The 8,188-nt window shown below is 40.9% G+C and overlaps 1 long non-coding RNA gene across 1 annotated transcript; it reads left to right on the top strand.

Moving 5' to 3' along the window:
- The first annotated feature begins 356 nt into the window (after positions 1-356).
- LOC128449799 (uncharacterized) lies at positions 357-4,163 on the top strand. The gene is made up of 4 exons (XR_008339912.1): positions 357-546; positions 1,308-1,380; positions 3,080-3,154; positions 3,270-4,163. It is a non-coding gene; the product is annotated as an uncharacterized LOC128449799 (long non-coding RNA).
- The last annotated feature ends 4,025 nt before the right edge of the window (positions 4,164-8,188 follow it).

The following is an 8,188-nucleotide window of genomic DNA, read 5'->3' as shown; positions in this document are numbered from 1 at the left end:
ACCTCTCAGTTTGAGAGGGATGTTGAGGCACACCATGCACTAAATCCGCGTCCTCTCCTGACTTTTGAGAACCTGTCACCGGAGACAAGTGATCAGCAGCATGCCAGAGTTCAAACATGCATGTGGGCAGCTCCCATCTAGTGCACATGTGTCAAACTCAAGGCCCAATTATCTTTGGCCCGCATGATCAAATCTATTTACTATTAGAGCTGGCCCGCCGGCAGTGTTTTGCAAATTCTCAATACATCCTGGGCTGAGCGATGAGGCCGATAAGGAAGTGTAAAAAGCTACAACTCTGAGGGTGTTGAATTTTTTTCTAACTCCCCCGTTTAAGTGATATAGAGGTTTGAAATTCACGTGATGACTGCAACTCCTAGCCTCCTGCCTGCTCGGCTTCACCTGAGCTAACAGTCTAATCCCCGGTCAGTGAACACCACCTGAGACCGTTGAGCGGTTCCACTCACACATCGGATGAATAACACGCTTTGATGTTCTGCTTGTTCTCCTGACGGACAAGTTAAAGACGTCTGCGCTCCCGTTTCTGTGGTAAGTCAAGTTTAGTATTTTGTTTAGATGTGTTAGAAGTGATTCACAGGTATCGGTGTCTCTGTACCTGCGGTGCAAAGCTTGTTAGCTTAGCTCCGCTAGCCCGGAGGCAAGATACAAGCAGTAATGGCGAACGGGAGTTATTACCGACATGAGCCTGTCGCCCAGCAGAGAGCAGCGTTAGAGTTTGATGATGAATCTTTTAAACCGAGACAGGAGACTGTGTGTGTACGGAGAATAAGCTCCGCCACGTAAGATATCTGATGTTATGTAAAGTTGTTTCACTCGCCAAACCATTTGACTTGACAATATTACACAGATTCTTATTCTGCAGAAACAGATTTACTGTGGTCAACTGAAACCTGAGTATTTAAAGTCACATCTGTATTTTAAGAGAAGCTGATTGAAGTAGCATTACGTTTCCTAACGCTCTTTATTCAGAGTAATGGTGTCGATGTGTTGTAACGTGTTACAGTGAAAACTAAACTTGTCTGCTACCTTCAGTTTTTACATCGATAATCTCAGGCAGTCTTCACTGAATTATTGTGTTAAATATAAATAAACTATAGGAAGTGTAACTTTACTAGAATAGACAGTCTAATAGAGAACCTGAGGCTGATGTCCACCACATATTTCCTAAGCTGAAATGATTGTGATCTGATGATTTGAAGTAATGCACTTTTATTTTTACCATGTAAAAGTCTGTTAAGGAGTTAACCTGCCACATGTATGACTTTACATATCTGTGTATTTGTGTTGAGTGTTCCTCTAGGATGTCCAACATGGAATCCAACCAGACTGAACACTGAGTCATCACTTCAACACTGACTCCAGGTACAGACCTGTTTTCATTACTTACAAACTATCAAAGCAATGTATTGCACATAATACATAATGGATTAAATAATATATGCAATACTTTTAATGTGAAATAACTCCATACTGTACATTCATTGTCTTGGTAGTGCACAGTTTAATCCAAAAGCATATTCAAATACATAGTTGAATATCCACAGAAAATATGGATACAAACTTTGTTCATAAGTAACACTTCCTCTACAATAATGCCATACTTTTATAGCTACAGCTGTGATGACCATGTTCTGTCTCTTATGGCAAAGAAGAAAAATAAAACACTGGGTTCTTATCTAAAGTGTATCAAATCAGAAAGCAAAAGATAAACATCGTTCTAATAAGTGTCAATTTTTTAACCAACCATAATGACTATAGAAATTAACTATATTATCCATAGCAATGACTGCCAACTCTAAACAGTTGCAGGCTGTCTTTAGTTAAGGGAGGAAAACATGAAGTGTTGTGCAGGTCGTCCTCATGTTGACCAGCCTGAAGCTGCTGATCTCCACCATGTTGCTGCTGAGGACATCAGGCGCTGCAGTTCTTCATCTAATGAGGGTTAGGGTTAGGGTTAGGGTTAGAAAAGAAACTCAATATTAAAGAATGTTTTGTGTTGTGTATGAAACGCCACAGATTTTCAAACAGAACCGATGTTCTGGGCTCTGGGTTTGTATCCTCATGGTTAAATGCACATATTTTAAGTCGCTTTTGATAAAAGTACTGAAAGAAATAAAACATTTTACAAATAGATAAAATGTCTTTCTACCTCATCTGTAATATTCAAGGTGATAATCTCCCACAGAGCTGTTGATAACAGTCCACATCAAGTCTCTCCACTTCCCTCAGTCTAACTGTCTAAACTGTCTAATTCACTCTAAAACAGGCTAAATAAACGAGGTGCAATAGTAATGGTGGATATACCAGCCTGTATCAGAATATTTGTGAAACATAGTTACTATCACATGCAACTTACACATGTAGCTTATTGATATTAACGTATTAAAATAAAAAATCAAGTCAACCAAACACACAACTGTGTAGTTAACTTCCTTCAATCTGTTTATTAGACGTGTTAAATAAACGGTAACTTTGATAACAATTACATATTAAAAAACACTTGAGGCATGTTAGCATATGATTATGATGATAGATAAATCAATAGTTTTTTTTTGTTGTATAGTTTCAAGGTTACTTACCTCTAGTTCATGGTAAAGATCGCATCCATCCGGCTGGGCAGCGCCAGCCGTTAGCACCGGCGACTAGCATGTCGACGGTAGCCGGTTAGCCGTAGCCTAAGCTAATCAGGCATCTAGAGCTCTGCTGCCGTCGCACAGCTGTCAGTCTTCACTCGCGCTCCTATTCCTTGCCCGTTGATTGGTTAGCCAGGAACTTGGAGACAGCAAGATGGTGCCGGGGGAACACCTCCTACTAGCCTAATTCTCACTCTGCAGAAACCAATGGGTGACGTCACGGACCCTCCGTCCATTTATATATACAGTCTATGGTGTCAATACGTCAATTGCGACCCGCGAACGCTATCCCTCTCCCCGAAAGATGGCTAATGTTGTGATTATATCAATGTCAATGTCATTTGCTTGTGCGCTCATATCTGCTGCATTAACGCACACACATACAGGATGTGCAATGAACTTATGTGACCTTTAGTATTGCTCAATAGGGCAGAAGCCTGCTTCTCCTGAGACATGATCCAAGGAGATTGGTGAAGTGTCCGGCAGAACCCCAGAGACTCTCTGTAAGTATTTCATTGTTTTACAATAAATGTTCAATTTCCAGAACTTCATGTATAAGTGTCTAATTATTCCTTCTTAAATCCTGGATCAACAAACACGTATGTCCAATCGCTGGAGGTGAGGTCAAGTGCAGTGCCTGGCGACAACACTAAACGAAAGGTGGAATTTGAAAACAGGAGTTTTCAAGACAGGTGGGAGGCACAGTATATGTTCGCGGATGTAAAGGGCAAAGCTGTGTGTCTTGTGTGCGGAGACGGTGCGGCTGTAATGTCAGAATACAACATAAGAAGACACCATGAAACGAAGCACAAAGACAGATACAAGCATCTGGACATGACACAAAGGCTACAGAAGGTAGAGGAGTTAAAAAGAAGTCGGTGTCACAGCAGGCTATGTTCACTAAAGCCAAATCACAAAGCGGGGCCGTGTCATCACTGACATGTACGCTACAGTGAGGGCTTTTAAAACCAAGCTGTGGGAGACGCAGATACTGCAGATAGAGCCATAAGCAGTTAATGCACCTGCTTTTATAACTCTTATATTTATTTATGTATTATGTATTATTTATATTTAATTTATTTCCTAATTAATGTTGTTTTATCGGCAATACTCTATAGGCCTTGTTAGGTCCAGGTTCAATATGTGCACTAAGGTTCTTTCAATAAGTTTTCAATAAACGTTGAACCCTTCTGGCCCTTGACTGCTCACGGAGCAGCAAACAATGCTTTGACGCATTTTCTGTTTTTAATGCAGTTTCATTTTTGCATTCTTGCATTTTTTTTCTCTTGCTACTACGGGACATTAGATTTTTCTTTGAAGTAAATTATTTTTGGCTGTTTGCCTGTAGAAAATGTTTTCACTTGAACTAACTCTGGAAATACTGCAGATAGAGCTATAAGCAATTCATGAAACTGATTTTATTACTTTTATATTTATTTATGTATTATTTCTATTTCATTTATTTAATAATTAATGTTGTTTTATCGGCCATTCTCTATACAGGCCTTGTGAGTTCCAGGTTCAATATGTGCACTAAGGTTCTTTCAATAAGTTTTCAATAAACATTGAACCAGTCTGGCCCTTGACTTGTAGCAATTTTTTTCTATTTCGGCCTACTGTGTATTTGAGTTTGACACCCCTGCTCTAGTGGATCAAGTCTAGTGGGCCTTTGCTAAGGCCCACCAAGCTAAGCCACTTGTCCCAGCAAGAGTTGTAGGGCTGTGGCTGGCCTCCTTCCCTAGCTGCACAGAGCTATGAATTAGCACTGCCTTGAGATAATGTGATATACAAATTACTTTAATGCAATTGAAATGGTAAACATCCTCTTAAAACATAAAGACTGAGGCAGGATAGCTCAAAGTGATTCAGTCAGGTCCAGAAATAATTATTGTACTCATTAAAGTCATGAATATTTTAAATTATGTGTGAAACAATCAATGAAGTTACAACTTCATCAAAAGCACTTCTCCTATGCCTAAATTAATGTGAAAAGATCCCTGCATATCTCAGCAGGGACTTTTCACTGCCATAACAAAGCACGTACTGTGCAACTATACAATACTGTAAAACATTCAAATTAGATTAAACTTCATAAAATGTATAATCAGCAGCAAAGTGATGGCCTGTCTCAAAAACAGTGCAGCATGATGCTGTTCACCGATTCTTTTTTTTTATTATTGGAGACCTCTGACATTCAAGACACAGGAGTAGAAGAAAAGACAGTGGTGTGTCATGGGCACATTTCTATTTGGGTCAATGTTTACTTATTTATTCACAAAAAGAAGGTTTCTGGTGGAGGATGGAAACATTGGGGCCAAATAGGAAGGATAATGAAAGGCAGTAATAGGAAGGAAGAGAGGAACAAAATATGTTTTACATTTATGTGTATGAGGGACGAAAAAGGAATTAAATTATAGCAGAATTTACCTTCTACTTTTTCGTATTAGGAATATAGGAGATGTGTCCCTGATGGTGTCAACCCCTGATCAGCATGTGACAGAATGCCATTAACGCCACATCCACTCAGACTCCACTCTCTTTGTTGTCTTTAACCCTGCAGTGACACCACTGATTGTGAATCACAAGCAAATAGGTTCATAGCTTAAGACAAAAGGAAATCTAAGTCCTGGCTCACTCATGTCGTAAAGCCTCATCCTGGGGTCCACAACAGTTCGTACTTTCTGAGGAAATATTAACCATCCATCTCCGCTATTGTTAAAAGCTTAATTACTGGTGACCTTATAAGTGAATGTGTGAGAGTGCCTCTGTCTGTGTGTGTGTGTGTATGTGTGTTAGTGGTGTGTGTTGAGTGCTGTGAGAGCTGTCCATGAAAGAGTAATGAGCTCCTCCAAATGATTCATCAGTCCCCAGTGGCTCTGAGAGATACAGAGGAAACCAGTCTTTTACACAAGGAATATTGGTGTGACATTTCACCAGAAAGCAATCGCCACGAGAGTTTCCTCGTGAGGTCTCAAGTGTGTAGGCGAATCATCATGGGAATCCCCCCAGAGGTGGGTTGTTTTACGGAGCGCAGAGGTCCTGCTGTCATGTCTTCACTCCACTGCGTTTTCCGTAAGCCTCTGCACAGCCTTGAGTAAAGGTGGCGGGTTGGTTCATAGCTGCACACACATACTGTATGTGTCTGGAATCCAGATACACTGTTAGCAGACACCTCATTGAGAGGCAGATAATGTATATTCAGATTCATTCACACAGAGCGGCGCTGGTCTCTGTGGGACTCGGTGGAGTCTTAGGTGTGTTTGCTCAATTGAAATTGACGTGTAACCAAGACGAATAGATCAGAAGTGTCTGCGGTGAGCAAATTCCTCTTTCCCTCCATTGCTTCTTTGTCTTCCTCATCGTGACACTATTCGATGTGACAGAGCTTAGAAGTTTGTATTTTAAACTTGGGACCGTGTCCTCCCTGCAGAGGGAACTACATTTTAGTTAGTTTTTTTCGATTGCTTAAGCACGATTTTCAAAACAGGGCCCGGTGTTTCAAACACCACACACCCAATCAGCAGAACACCTCAGATCCTTTGCAAAATGAAACACTCTTGTAAAAACTATAAACTAATTTATCAAAACTATTGCCATATGAAAGACACACGCTTCAAATGACTTAATTATGTTTGAGCCAGTTACACACTGCTGTTGCTAACCTGAAACACTTTTAGCAATTCCAGTTCTCAGTGATTAAAGTCCTGTAAGTGAAGTACTCTGAGAAAGTGGTTATATACAATAAATTAACCATAACACTACACAAGACCAATGCTGCAGACTCATGAAAATATAATTTATTTCTCTCCATATACCCAAATCAGTCAACATGTCAACATGGAGAATCACAACAAAACATGTCCCAGTTTCCATGCTACTACAGGAGTGTGCATAACACTGTAAGCTCAGCAAATATCAGACCAGCAGAAAATTCTGTATCCAATACAGGTTTCAATGAGGGGTACCTGAGCCTGGGGCCGGAGATCGTAAACCCTCCACCGCCATGCAGAGAAAAACTCTTTGATTGGGTTTAGAAACGGAGTGTATGGTAGAAGGTATAGTACTGTAAACTGTGGATGGTGTTGAAACCAGTTCTGGACCAGAGCACAGCGGTGGAATGACACATTGTCCCAGATGACAATGGATTGCATCTGGTGCATGTGGTTTACTGCTGTGACGATGTTGTGCAATCGGTCCAAACATTTGAGAATGTGAGCTGTGTTGTAAGGGCCCATATTGGCTTGACGGAGGAGGACCCCATTCTGTGTAGTGGCAGCTCAAAGGGTGATGTTACCCCCACGTTGCCCTGGGACATTGATTATAGCCCCGTGGCCAATTATATTTCTGCCTCTCCTTCTTGCTTTTGTCAGGTTGAACCCTTCCTCATCTATGCATATGAATTCATGCGGGATTTCCTCAGCATCCATCTGTAAAACTCTGAAACACAATATCGTGTTGTTCAGCATAGTTCTGGTATACAGTACATTTAAATTATAAAGGTTACGTGTGCAGTATGAAACGTCAGTGCTAAAGTGAACAATACATACCTCCACATACTCATACCGCAGCCACAGCCTTCTCCTCCTCCGTTGATTCCCCCTCACTCTTCTTTTTTGAGCACAAGCTCCATTTTGGTTGAAAACAGGTGAACTCAGCTGCTGAATTTGTATAGTATGTAAACCTGATTGTTGTGTCTAAATCATGTGTTTGAACACCTGATGGCTGTGTTTAACCAATTGGCCCATAGGGGTGGTCATTTGACAGGCAGTGCTTAGGAATTGCAAGGAAGTGACATCTTGATATACTTCTGTTTACAGTTTCACAATTGTTAACACACGTTTTTCAAAACAATAACGGCTTTCTCAAAACTGCACACAGACAACTGAAAACCTCACACAAAATGCAAAACCTGACACTCCCTTTGCAAGATGACTCTTTGCCATCATATCTCTTACCTTTTCACAAAATGTAACTCGTGTTTTCATTTGGTACACACAGCCATATTTTCAAATGACACACACATACCATTCATTGAGTACACACAACTAAGCATTTACAGCACACTGAAGTGCAAAATTGAAAACACAATCATCGAAATGGAACACACCATATGAATGACTGACTGGAGAATGAGCCATTTCTCCTTTTGTAAAATGTCTGTGTAGACCTACTTTTTTCAGTCAAACAAAACAGCACACAAATATGCAGCAAAAAAAGGTTTATTTCGGTGCACAGAGAACAGTACTGTAAACCGGCTTGCTCAACCCCCTTCACAAAAATTAATTTGGCATCACGCCTCCGGTTCCTGTCTGGCCAGAGGCCCTCAGCCACATCACAGGCAATGTTCTCCCTGTCCAAGCAGCGGTGGAAGAAACACCTTGAATGGCGCATGAAGCCCTGACAGGCCTCGACACAAGCCTCCTCCTCGGCCTGGAGCAGTGGGACCCGTTCATATACAGTGCCTTGCATAAGTATTCACCCCCCTTGGACTTTTTCCCATTATGTACTGTTACTAACTGGAATTCAAATAGACTTAA

Source organism: Pleuronectes platessa, chromosome 10 (assembly GCF_947347685.1).
Source record: "Pleuronectes platessa chromosome 10, fPlePla1.1, whole genome shotgun sequence".
In the NCBI taxonomy this organism is placed as follows: Eukaryota; Metazoa; Chordata; class Actinopteri; order Pleuronectiformes; family Pleuronectidae; genus Pleuronectes; species Pleuronectes platessa.
This window is presented reverse-complemented; position numbering and strand designations above follow the sequence as displayed.